Source organism: Schistocerca gregaria, chromosome 1 (assembly GCF_023897955.1).
Source record: "Schistocerca gregaria isolate iqSchGreg1 chromosome 1, iqSchGreg1.2, whole genome shotgun sequence".
NCBI classification, from domain to species: Eukaryota; Metazoa; Arthropoda; class Insecta; order Orthoptera; family Acrididae; genus Schistocerca; species Schistocerca gregaria.
The window spans coordinates 288769818-288782995 of record NC_064920.1 but is presented as its reverse complement, the minus strand read 5'-3'; the positions used below and the strand labels follow the sequence as shown (position 1 = coordinate 288782995).

Here is a 13178-nt window from a genome sequence, read left to right as displayed (position 1 = left end):
TACAGGTACACTTTTGATATCAATGTGATTAACTATGTAATTAAAACTAACCCCCGTCCCCCATCACCCCCCAGAAAATGGTGGAAGTTCAAATTCCAGTAGGACAATGCAACACACCATGGCTACATCCACTAACGGCGGGAAAAAGGTCACTTGGCCTACCTCCACTAACCTAAGTCATCCGACCTCCACCTCCTCCTAGGAATTGGCGGGAAAAGGTCTCAGCCTATGCTGTCTTTATTTTGCAGACAGACTTTATTTAAACAATTTGAGGCAGTACCGCCACCCATTGTGTCCATCATGTATTTGACGATATGTAGGGCACTTTGCAAGATTTAATTGTCGGTGCAATATGGCGATCTGTATAAAATATTTTTTTGCCGCTGAAAGTCTCATCCTAAGAAAGAATAATAAAGGGAAAAGGCGCATCAGTAATCCATGGGGTAAATTCAATAACAGCCAACCATAATGCTCCATTCATTCACAAGACGTCCTTTGTGCTCGGATATAGGAGTCTCTACATAGCAGTGAGAACGTTTGCGTGTGTTGAAAGCAGGAGGGGTAACATGTGACGGACGGGATGCTACATTAGGACTGCGAGGAACACATTATTCTGTGCTATTTTCGATTCTGTTAGGGCAACAATTTCCATGTAGCCAAGCTGAGACATCAAAAAACCTCCTACAAAAGCGAGCATTAACTATTTCTGGGGCACTATACAAATTCCGAGAGGTCGACTTGGTTCTTGTTTTACACAGCAATCTTCTTCAGATGCACTTGCGATAGTGTGTAGCTACACACGCACATAACACAGTAATGTGTCCGGCATGCTGTTCAGGTAAGCACGGCTAGACACAGCTCGAATGTCCCGTTAGGATTGCGAGAAAGTGAAAGCAACCTGTGATATTCTGTGAAGCAATGGAATAGATTTCTACAGCACTGGACCTGCAGCTCTGTGTCATTGCGCCAGCAATGGTGCCTAGGTGAACACTTATTTCGACAGGAATTTGTTGGGGGTCAAGTATGAAAGATGTGGTGTCACCACCAGACACCACACTTGCTAGATGGTAGCCTTTAAATCGGCCGCGGTCCGTTAGTATACGTCGGACCCGCGTGTCGCCACTATCAGTGACTGCAGACCGAGCGCCGCCACACGGCAGGTCTAGAGAGACTTCCTAGCTCTCGCCCCAGTTGTACAGTCGACTTTGCTAGCGATGGTTCATTGACTTCTACGCTCTCATTTGCCGAGACGATAGATAGCATAGCCTTCAGCTACGTTATTTGCTACGACCTAGCAAGGCGCCATCATCCGTACTATTGAGATTGTGAAATATGTACCGTCCAGACCGACGTCAATCATTAATTGATTAAAGTTAAGTATTCCACCAGCTACGTCCGTTTTTCTCAATTCTAATTCCCTTGTTATGTTCCAGACCTCACGCCAGCCTGCGTGAGCTAAAACGCGTGCATTTCGGCCTCCTTTACTAACACGGTTGGCTCTCCTGCCAACCACAACATTGGCGACGAGAGTAAAAGTGTTCTTATCTAACTTGCCCTGATTTACTTATGTAATGGCTTCGCCACAATCTCCAGATGTACTGTCCGAATTTTATCGCTTACAGAATCAGCAGACGCAGGCCTTACTGGATGCCCTTGGACAGCTCGTCCAGGGTCAACGTGCGATGTAAAACGATGCGGCAGCAGCCGCTTCACAGCTCACGCAGCCATAACACGCTGTTGCACCGACTTTTCGACCTTTTGATGCTGCACTGGAAAGCTGGACGGAGTGGTCACGCCAATTTGGATTCCATCTCGCCGCCTACAGAATTGAAGGTAACGAGCGGCAGCCGTTTCTCCTTTCTTCAGTAGGTGTGACCACGTACTGTGTGATAGTCAAATTATTTCCCCGACGCGACGTAGCGACTCTGTCTTACTAAGAAATTTTGTCTGCATTAGATGTATATTTCAAAGAATAAGTCAATGTAGTTGCGGAAAGGTATACCTTCTTTCGTACAAAACGTACGACAGGTCAGACTAATCGGGAGTGGGTTGCAACCTTGCAAGGCCTTACTAGGGATTGTGCTTTTGAATGTCAATGTGGACTCTCTTATTCAGATACTATGGTACGTGATGCAATTGCACAGAACGTTTCTTATGTTCGTATAAGGGAACAGATTTTGAAACTAGTAAATCCCTCCCTTCAACAAGTGATGGACATCTTGGATAGGCAGGACACACTTGACTTTGCTCAGGACTCATTTGAAACTTCGCCAGCAGTGTGTCAGGTTAACCGGCCCGCCGGGCGAGCTGCACGGATCAGTAAACAGCCCTCGCGCCCGGCCGCGCCGCTGCCTCCTGGCTCTCAGCCACGTGTACCGCTCCGGCAAGAAAATGCAGTGATCAAATCATGCCCGCGGTGTGCTACTAAACATTCGCGTGAGAATTGCCCTTCACGCCAGGCTATTTGCTTTTATTGTAATAAAAAAGAACATGTTCAGAGTGTTTGCCAGAAAATGCTCAGATCGGAAGCTCAAAACCCTTCCAGGCCCTTTGCTTCGCGCCAGAATAGGAATCGAACCAGGGATACTCCGGCTCGGGAACTTCACCCATGGAAATTCATGTAGTTCATTCCACTGCGCACAGTGCCACTCTCTCTAACAGTGACTGTGTTCGTCCCAAAAATAGTGTGCGTCGACATCGCCGGAACTCCCGTCAAGTCGCAAGTGATTATACACCAGTGTCCGTTCACGTTGCACGAGACAGTCGCTCTTGTCGTCAGCAGGACAATAAACTTTTTGTAGACTTGGACATTACGGGCAAAGCGATACCATTCCAGCTCGATACCGGAGCTGCAGTTTCACTGATCAATCAAGACACTTACCAACTGCTGGGCACACCTCCGTTGCGTGCCGCAAATGTTCAGTTAACAAGCTATTCAGGGCAACGTATCCCTGTGTTAGGACACTGCAGCCTTCTTGCAACATACAAAGGACAAACAAAACTTGTGTCATTTTACGTCCTTCGTTCTTCTTCTGCAGTGAACTTGTTTGGTTTCGATTTATTTCAGTTGTTTAGCTTGTCTATAGTAAATCAGGTCCTATCAGTGAACCAGACGGTGCCTTCAGACAGCGTTTCTCGTCTATGTGAGGAATTTGCAGACATTTTTGCACCGGGCCTCGGTTGCGCTACGAACTATAAAGCACATTTGGAACTGAAAGTAAACGCGCAACCGAAATTTTTCCGAGCGCGGAATGTTCCCCACGCGTTGCGTGATGAGGTCGCAAAAACATTACACGATTTGGAATCACAAGGTGTAATTGAACGTGTGCAGGCTTCTCTCTGGGCATCATCCTTACTAATTTTGCCAAAACCTTCCCGGAAGTTGAGATTTTGTGTGGACTTCAAGGCAACAGTGAATCCACAACTAGTGATTGCAACTTTTCCTTTACCCCGCCCGGAAGATCTTTTTGACAAACTGTGCCCGAGTAAATATTCGAAGTTGGACCTAGCAGATGCGTACTTGCAAATACCGGTGGACGAAGAATCCCAGTGCGTTTTGGTGGTTAACACGCATCTTTGTTTGTATCGATTCAAACGACGGCCATTCGGGTGTGCATCCGCCCCTGCATTGTTTCAGCAATATCTACAAACTGTTTGTGCATCAGTCCCTACTGCAGCAAGTTATCTGGACGATATTGTGATCTCTGGAAAGACGGAAGAAGAACATTTGGCCAATCTCAGAACATTATTTCAAGTCTTGCGACAAAATGGTCTTCGCTTGCGGAAGGACAAATGTGTGTTTTTTGCTCGGGACTTGCCAAATTTGGGGCATGTACCCAATGCCCAAGGCATACATCCCAGTCCCACGCACCTTCGTGCCATACAAGACTTGCCATCGCCGCAGAATTTGAAGCAGCTACAGAGTGTGCTGGGAAAAATCATCTATTATCATAAATATATTCCGCATGCCTCTTCCATTTCAGCTCCGCTTCATCGCTTACGCCGTAAAGGTGTTCCGTTCGTCTGGACGACGGAATGCGAACGCGCCTTTCGCCAGTTGAAATCGGCGTTGCTTTCCAATACATGCCTTACGCCAATCGATCCCCAGAAGCCCCTCTTGTTGATGGTGGATGCATCGGATTTCGGGATCGGTGCTGTGCTTGCGCACAAAGATGGATCGCACAATCGCCCTATTGCCTTTGCATCCAAATTGCTATCGTCTGCGCAAAGAAATTATTCACAGATCGAGAAAGAAGCATTGGCTCTCGTATTTGGTGTTAAAAAATTTCATGATTTCTTGTATGGTCGTCACTTTACCATAATCACAGACCACAAACCTTTGACGTCGCTTTTCATCCGACCAAGCCTGTACCTCCACGTACAGCGCTGAAATTCATTCGCTGGTCTATTTTCCTCTCGCAGTACCCCTACGATATCTTGTATCGGTCCACTGCTAAGCACGGAAATGCCGATGCGTTGTCCCGCTTGCCTGTTGCTGAGGATAGGGCATTCGATTCCTCCGAACTTGCTTGCATGTTCATTGATGCGGAAACCGATGACGTGGTCGAATCGTTTCCCATTGATTTTCGTCGTGTAGCTGCACCCACAGCTGCCGACCCCGTCCTTGCTCCCGTTCGGCGTTTTGTTGCTACGCAATGGCCCTTGTCAAAGTCACGGATCGGGGACCCGTTGGTTCGCCGATTTTTTGCTCACAAGGAGAGACTTTTTGTACGACGTGGTGTTTTGCTGTTGCTTTATGATAACGATCAGTCCAGGGTCGTGGTACCACGTTCGTTACAGTCCTCTGTCTTACAGCTTCTCCACAAAGGACATTGGGGTATAGTGAGAACAAAACAACTTGCTCGTCAGCACTGTACTTGGTTCGGAATCGATGCCACGATTACGAATATGTGCTCTTCTTGCTTGGTGTGTGCCGAACAACAATCAGCACCACCGCGGAAATCCTTTGCATGGCCAAAAGCCACTTCCCCTTGGCAACGCTTACACATCGATTTTCCTGGTCCATTCTGGAATGCTCGATGGTTGGTTGTGGTAGATTCATTCAGTAATTTTCCTTTTGTTGTCCAGATGTCTTCCAAGACGTCATCTGCCACCATCCAAGCGTTATGCGCTATCTTTTGCCTTGAAGGTCTTCCACAGACTATTGTTTCCGACAACGGCCCACAGTTCATGTCCGCAGAATTTCAGTCATTCTGCAAGGCCAATAGTATTCAACATCTGACGTCCGCGCCGTTTTCGCCACAGTCAAACGGTGCCGCTGGACGATTGGTCAGGACTTTCAAGTCACAGATGTTGAAGTTGAAAGAGTCGCATTCTCGGGAGGACGCATTATTGCTCTTTTTGTCCTCGTATCGCTCTCAGCCCCGAGATGGTCGCTCGCCGGCTGAGTTGCTCCACGGTCGTCATCATCGAACCTTGATGTCTTTGCTACATCCGCCGCATCAGGTTCCTGGGCAGCGCCAGACACCTGGTTTTGCTCCAGGCGACGTTGTCTACTATCTCCACTACCGAGGTTCACGGCGTTGGCTCGAAGGGCGCATTCTTCGCTGCCTCGGCCGCGCTATGTATCTGGTTTTGGGGGCCTCTGGTGAGGTGCGTCGGCATCTCAATCAGCTGCGCCTCTGTCGTCGCACGGGATCTGCCGCTCGCCGTCTGCTTTCAGCGACAGTGCCGTCCGGTCAGCGCCCCGGGGACGCATCTACTGGCTCGCCTCAGCCCCAGGTGTTACCGACGCTGCCTTCCATTTTGCCCCATGGCGCCGCGCCGCCGCCGCCGCCGCCTGTTCTCCCGCCGGCGACGCCCGCAGTGGACGCGTCGCTCCCTGGGTCACGCGCCGCCGATCGCTTCCCGTGACCAGTTGTCTTTCGACATGGAACTCTTGCCAGCTCCGGACCATATGTCGTCTTCACCCGTTGGGCGCCCCGGGCCGCTGGAGGTCGACCCTCCGGCCCCTCCTGTATCTCTACGGGCGCATACACCGCATGTTGGCATGCACCCTGGAGCAGGTTTTCAGGCGTTTCCTAGCTCCCCGCGGTCCGAATGTCAGGGTGCGGGTGGCACAGCCTTGCCTGTTGTTAGGCTCCCCACCTCGTCGCATACGTCAACATGCGGTCCTCCCCGCGGTGGGCGGAAGCCTTATGCCACAACCGTACGCCGATTTGCGGGGGAGGAATGTGGTGTCACCGCCAGTGGTAGCCTTTAAATCGGCCGCGGTCCGTTAGTATACGTCGGACCCGCGTGTCGCCACTATCAGTGATTGCAGACCGAGCGCCACCACTCGGCAGGTCTAGAGAGACTTCCTAGCACTCGTCCCAGTTGTACAGTCGACATTGCTAGCAATGGTTCACTGACTTCTACGCTCTCATTTGCCGAGACGATAGTTAGCATAGCCTTCAGCTACGTTATTTGCTACGACCTAGCAAGGCGCCATTATCCGTACTATTGAGATTGTGAAATATGTACCGTCCAGACCGACGTCAATCGTTAATGGATTAAAGTTAAGTATTCCACCAGCTACGTCCGTTTTTCTCAATTCTAATTCCCTTGCCATGTTCCAGACCTCACGCCAGCCTGCGTGAGCTAAAACGCGTGCATTTCGGCCTCCTTTATTAACACGGTTGGCTCTCCTGCCAACCACAACAAAAGAGATGCTGCCGCCCCATCCTTGCGGGGACCTGAACTGACACATATGCATGGTTCAGCAGCTCATGGCTGTGTTGTCACTTCTTGGGGCCTCCAGTGCATCCTGAATCTTGGGAGCGTGTGCAGTAGCGTACTATGCAGCCCAGTGGACAGGGGATGGCGGGATGGGTTTTCTACTAGCGATCTTAAGTTTAATCTATATTGCATTGATTTCACCGACCAATAGGATGCTGTGAATTAAAAAAAACTACCCCATAAATGTGAAGAACATCGATTTAATTAATGTGCATAAATTTTTTATATCAATGTGATGTTAGCAGTACGATAGTTAAGGGGAGGGTGTGTGTGTGAGAGTGTTATGGAGCAGAACAGCAGGTTAAGTCCAGAACACTAGGTCACTTTGCATATTTTTTATGTAAAACGCAGTAGAATAGTTTAAGTGGGAGGGTGACAAAGAACAATGGTCCAGAAATGGCGTTCAAAAGCATTTGCAATTCGAAAAGTGCATCAGAAAATGGTGGGAGTACATAACTAATTACTTAATTTGGTATCAAAGGCGATGAAATGGGGGTGACATGGAAAACCACTTAACAGAACAATAGGTTAAGTGCCGACAAAGGGCCGAACATTATGTTAATACACCCAGAGTACAGTGCTGAACATTGGGTTATGCAACATGTTTGCCCCAGACTTGTTTGCGTCTCTGTATATCAGTGTACTGCATTATTTACAAGTAGTTTGCAGGTCTGTAGAGTTTCTACTCCTACCTCAAGCACGTCAGGATGAGTGTTTTGTATCAGTGTAATAAATATACTATGTCAAATCTGTCTGTAAATAAATTGTTCGTAAATAAATAAAGTACACTCCTTCCTCTCTCCAGCAGCCCAGAACGGGCTGAGCCCTTTCCCTGCCATTTTCCCCTCCAGACCGCCATCTTGAATTATATCACAGGAGGGGTGATGGTGCCCTTTGGTGGCAGTACTGTGTACTAGGTCAGTTGGACTCCGGAAGTCATGGTGGACAAACTAGGAGGCAGTACTGCCTCAAATCGTTTAAATAAAGACTGCCTGCAAAATAAAGACTTATGTCCATCCTATCCAGCACAGGCTGAGTCCTTTTCCTGCCAATTACTGGGAATAGGTAGCAGTCGGATGACTTAGGTTAGTGGAGGTAGCCCAAGTGACCTGTTTTTCCACCGTTTTCTTACATTATTGGATGTAGCCATGGTGTGTTGCATTGTCCTGCTGGAATTTGAACTTCCACCATTTTCTGGGAGAGGTGGGGGATGGGGTTAGGTTTAATTAAACAGTTAACCAAACTGATATTAAAAGTGTTCCTGTAACAGCGGAGAGGAGGGGGTGGGTTGGTGGCTTCCTTGAGGGAATGGTGTGGGAGTGGGTGAGGGGACAATAGATTAAGGACCTGTCAATCAAAGGACAACAATAGGTTAAATACCTATCAATTAAATTGATAAGAGTGAGAGGGGCTATTCCAGTAACTCAGATCTGAAAGTGTACCTGTAGCAGCGAATGGTAGGAGGGGTTCCTGAGGAGGGAGGGGAATAGGAGGGGGCATGGGGACAATAGGTTAAGTGCCCTTCAATCAAAAGGAAGGATCCTTTTAGCTGAACAATAGGTTAAGGAATTGTCAATCAATGAGGAACAATAGGTTAAGTACCTGTCAATCAAAGGAGAACAATAGGTTAGCCCCTGAGTGCACACCTGCCCCTGATGTAGGCAACCCTCACTAACAAATTGCGTTCATACAAACTTTACCCTACTACTGACGGCGATGACTACAGCGATGACGCTGAAGGACGACAGTGGCAGCATCGACTGCAGCGGCGACGGTCACCAGCAGACAGCATTGGGCACCAACAGCAGGTGGCGATGGGCAGCAGCAGGCGGTGATGGGCACCAGCAGCAGCCAGTGATGGGTAACAGTAGTGGGCCGCAACACGCAGTAGCAGGCGCCGACGGGCGGCACCAGCAGTCGACGGGGGAGAGCTTCCGAAACGCCAATTTTGTACTTGCAAGTAGCCCAGGCACGGAAAATCCACCAGCTTGGAAGTCATGGGAACCCACCCCACAGGATGTCCGAGGCTGGCACTATTTATCGCTTATATATCTACGATTAAGACCGCTGGCATAAATCAGAGAGTACCGAAATCCAGAATGCACAGATGGTGAGTTGGGCAGCCCATAGCAGCGCTGACCCGCCACGCGACCGAGAGACGTTAGGTGACATAAGAGGACAGTGCCAAGTTTGAAACTGCCGCTTCCACCCCCCAACAAGCGTTAAGCGCCCATTGAAGCTTCCTTTTCACATCCAGAGCCTGCCTCACGCCCTACTCACTGTGTACCTGTGGTCTCTGTTGAAATTGTTGCTGTTCATTCTAATCTCGGCTGCCCCTTTTATGACAGAGTCCCAGTGTGACACATGAGCCAAGACACTTGTGTTCTCATACTATTTCGTGGCAGTTTTCGAGGCAATGCCCACCGACTTGACTAGCACCCTTTACTTAACATGTCTCAAGTGCTCGGTACAATGCTTTGAAACTGTGCGAATTGTCTGGCCTGTATAGATGCTGCCGCACTCGCAGGAGACGCCACATACATGAAGCACACGAAGAGCTACGTCGTCTTTAACAGAGCACGACACATCTCGTATCTTGAGGCAGGCCAGAACACTGGTCTCAGTCGGTGTCTCTTGGTGCTCATTGCTCCACAGTATGGCAGGAAAACAGCCGGCTTCACTTCTTCTGCTGATTCACAAGGCGTCCTTCTTCGGTGACACCTGACAGCGTTTCAAATGTCTCTTCTGATGTAGCCATTGTCCCTAAACGTGTGCCTCAGGTGCTGCAATTCAGATTGTAGGTGGTCGTCATCAGAAATAATTCTGGCTACGTGTATTAACGTGTTCAGGACCGCATTCTTTGGTACAGAGTAGTTAAAACAACCGGCGTTCAAATACCGATATGTGTGCATGGGTTTCATGTACACTGAATGACCAAGCCAGCGTCCTGCCAACCACTCAGCTAAAACATCTAAGAACCGTTTTGCTTCCTTAGGTACGCCGATGACACCTCATGGTGAGATACACTGTACCAGTTCGTGGATTAAATTTACCATCGAGATGGAGAAGGATGGCAAGCTACCGTTCGTAAATGTATTGCTTGAGCGTTGCACCGAGGATTAGAGAGATATTAAGCAAAGGAAGCTCAGAAAGTCGGCCATAGCTCAGTATTGTCTCGAAAACGGTCACAAAATTCAGTTTGAGAACACGAGAGACTTGGGCCATGCGTCAACATACAGATACTCCATTATAAAGGAGGCGGATAAGATTAGAATGAGCAGCAACAATTTCAACAGGAGATCAGGGATACACACTAAGCAGGGAGTAGGGAGGGCTCTGGATGTCGAAAGGAAGCAACGACGGATGCTTAACGCTTGTAGGGTGGCGGGAGCGGCAGTTTCAGATGTGACGCCAGCCACTCGCACCACCTGACGTCACTCGGTCCCGGGACGGACCGGAGCTCCTATGAGCTGCCCAACTCACCTTCCGCACAATTGTGATTCCGGCCCTCTCCGATTGGTGCCAGTGGCCGCAATCGTAGGCGTACAAGCAGGAAATAATGCCAACCCCGGCAGTTAGTAGTTTTACTCCCGACCACTCGAAAATTTTATTCGAATTGATGCGACTTGAAAACCGAGAAGATGTTATTCAGAAATGCCGCCTTGAAAGACTGCCAAGAGACATATGTTTCCCCTACAGTGAGGATGTAATGTGCAGTGTGAGATTGCTGAAAAAACTGCGCAAAAAAATTCACATCTGCTGAGTCCGTTGCCATTTTTGAAACGATACATGTGACAAGGAGGTAGTTGCTCGCGTTGCTGTAGTTAAGCACCACATGCTGCAGTGGAAAGAATTTTGAAGAGGATAAGTCACGCCATACTGAGAATAGAGGATACGGCAGATAAGGTATGAACTTGATCTTAATGCCACAAATCTGTTTGATTATTATCAATTTTTGTCATCAACTCTGTCGCTATTCGACTGAGAGTGGGTGAACGTAGCCACAGCAGGACAACAGGGTGCTAGTTAGTGCAAGACAAGGTCGAAACAATGGAACAAGTTTGACTGCTTAATCATGGAGGAACTGACATGGCCCACAGAATAGTTGTTAATCTCTTGTTAATCTCTCCAAACATGAACTGGACGACGGCTCTGTGGCAGCGCTGAATCAAGACTTAATTTTTCACCAAATCCGCGGCGTCTGCCAATTTTGGAGATTGTTAGTGGACTATAGGAGTGCATTAGGCATCTGTCGCTCGACGCAAATGAGGACGTGAGACTAACTGCCAGACATATGCTATCGAAAGCCAAGCCACCAAAATCAAATATTAGCCAGAAGGATCGACGTGGCTTATGCCTATTGCATGAGAACGAGGACCTGGTTGTCTTGCCACCCAACAAAGGAAACGTCATCGTGGTTCTGAACACTGAAGACTACCATCTGAAGGTGCTACATTTATTAGAAGATGATGCATACCGGAGGCTTAGTCACGATCCAACATAGGCCATAGTCAGGAATAGAGAAGTTATTAAAGGAATCTGGTTTACCAGATGAAGTAATGAAGAAATCAGTGCCTCGCTTCAACAGACCTCTCAGGCCTTATGGACCTCCGAAGATACATAAGGAGCATGTTCCTCTTATGCCCATTGTTTGTGCAATCAGCTCGTTCACGTACAGACTGTCAAAACATCTTGAAGGATTGTTAGTGCCAAAACTGGGTCACTGTGTACTCGCATACATTTCTTGAAAGGCACAAGAAAATGAAAATAGGTCGAAACGATGTATTTGTTAGTCCGGACGTGGTGTCACTTTTTTATAAGGTTGCCAGTACAACACATGCTGGATCTTTTGGCCCAACAGTTTCCACCTGGAATTGTCAAATTATTCCCTCATGTTCTAACGACAACGTATTACTTGTAGCGCGACGAATATCAGGAAACAACGGATGACACAGCAATGTACTCACCACTGTCTCCTGCAGTAGCGAATTTCTTCATGAAGCACTTTGAAGAGCAGCCTCTGACCTCTGCGGTGTTGCTTCCTTCTTGCTACCTTAGGTTCGTTGATTATACCTTCCTTATATGGTCTCAAGGCGAAAATAAACTGTAGCAGCTCATGCATCACATGAAAGATGTCCATCCCAACGTTAAATTCATCTTCGAGATGGAGAAGGATGGCAAGCTATCGTTCTTAGACGTTTTAGTTGAGCGGAAGGCAGGAGGCCGGCTTGGTCATTCAGTGTACAGGGAACCGACGCATTCTGATTGATGTTTGAACGCCGGTAATTTTCACCAGCCCGTACACAAGAAAGCGGTCCTGAACACGTTAATAAACAGAGCCAAAGTTATTTCTGACGACAACCACCTCCAGTCTGAATTGCAGCAGCTGAGGCACATGTTCAGGGAGGACGACTACAGCAAAAGAGACATCGCAAACACTTTCAGGTGTCACCGAAGAAGGACGCCTTGTGAATAGGCAAAAGAAGCCAAGCCGGGGGCTTTCCTGCCATACTGTGGGGCAACAAGCAACAAGGTAGGATGTGTACTGCAAGACATGGACTGAGACCACTCTTACGGCCCGCCCCCATGATACGAGATATGTTACGCCCTGTTACAGGCGACATAGCTCTTCGTATGCTTTGTGTGTATGGTGTCCTTTGCGAGTGTGGCAGCATCTATACAGGCCAGACAATTCGCACAGTTGCAAAGCAGTGCAGCGGGCACGAGAGACATGTCAAGCAAAGGGAGCTCGCCAAGTCGACCACAGCTGAGCATTGCCTCGAAAACGGTCACAAAAAACAGTTTGAGAACACGAAAGTTTTGGCCCATGAGTCAACATGCTGGAACTCCGTTATAAATAGGCGGCTAAGATTAGAATGAATAGCAACAATTTCAACAGCTACCATGGGTACACACTGAGTAGGGCGTTGGAGCGGAATTTAAATGTCGAAAGGAAGCAACAACGGATGTATAACGCTCGTTGGGAGGCGGGAGCGGCAGTTTCAAATCTGACGCCAGCCCCTCGCACCACCTGACGTAATTTGTTTCTGCAGAGGGCTGGAGCTGCTGTGAGCTGCCCAACTCACCTTCTGTCATCCTGGCCGTCGCTGATTGTTGCCAGCGGCCGTAATCGTTGGTATATAACCGGTATGTAAATGGAGCCAACCCCGATCACAAAACTCAGCCCTGTGATCACGAGGTCGAAGGTGTTGGCGGAACTGTACGCCCACCCCGCCCTGGAAATCCGCTCAGCCCACTGTATTTACAATTCCTCTGGCCCTACCTTCCTCATGCGTATCTTTACTGAGTCAGCCTGCTCCATCGATCACCTCCCCACACAGGGAGCCCTGATTTTCAACCGCCGCCACCACATTAACCCGTCCATTCCCCTCCTCAATCCTACTGCTGCCAGCACTGTCTCCTATACAGAGATCACCTCA

General features: G+C 48.6%; 1 long non-coding RNA gene across 1 annotated transcript in view; it reads left to right on the top strand.

Moving 5' to 3' along the window:
- Positions 1-1191: 1191 nt before the first annotated feature.
- Positions 1192-13178, top strand: part of LOC126341201 (uncharacterized) — a 45805-nt gene continuing 33818 nt past the window's right edge. The window contains exon 1 of the long non-coding RNA XR_007565150.1: positions 1192-1833. This is a non-coding gene — a long non-coding RNA (uncharacterized LOC126341201). The remainder of the gene's footprint in view (positions 1834-13178) is intronic.